Source organism: Octopus bimaculoides, chromosome 26 (genome assembly GCF_001194135.2).
Source record: "Octopus bimaculoides isolate UCB-OBI-ISO-001 chromosome 26, ASM119413v2, whole genome shotgun sequence".
Classification (NCBI taxonomy): Eukaryota; Metazoa; Mollusca; class Cephalopoda; order Octopoda; family Octopodidae; genus Octopus; species Octopus bimaculoides.
The window spans coordinates 13,080,053-13,080,825 of record NC_069006.1 but is presented as its reverse complement, the minus strand read 5'-3'; positions in this window follow the sequence as shown (position 1 = coordinate 13,080,825).

Here is a 773-nt window from a genome sequence, read left to right as displayed (position 1 = left end):
TATATATATATATATATATATATATATATATATATATATATATATGATGTATATATGTGTTTATAATTTACTGTTCCGTTAAGGTTGGATCAAAAAAGAAAAAAAGTACTCTATCCAATAAGATATAAATATCATTTAATATATGTTGTATTAAAATAAGATGAACGAGTTTTAATGGCAAGAATCCATTCGTAGCCCTTATTTTAATACAGTGTACATTAAATAAGACACACGCACACACACAAATATTCTTCTCAAAATTTCATTTTCACTTCTTCCTTTTCTGTTCATAGAAACATTGGAGTTTGATGCACCTCGAAATTTAAAATGTAGAAAGAGATAAATAAGCGGTTGGGATGGAGGTAAACGATTGAAACGAAATTCCGAGTCCTTGAGACAAGCTACAACATATTGAGGACGGGCCACCTGAGGTGGGATATGGTTCAGGGGAGGTAACTTTGATGAGCCTTCACTGAACTGCTTACAGCTTTTAAAAATGTTGCTCTCAATTTCTCATTTACAAAGACGTGGATGTGTGGTCGAGGAGCTTGATTCCCAACCATATGGTCTCGGGTTCAGTTCCACTGCATGGTACCTTGGACGAGTGTCGCCTACTATAACCCCGGGTCGACAAAAACCATATGAGTAGATTTGGTAAAAACTGAAAGAAGCCCGTCATATATGCTCGCGCGCGTTTGTCACCCATGACTGTTTGCCTACTGGTGTTGGTTTGTTTACATCGTTCTTAGCTGTTCGATGAAAGTGATCGATAG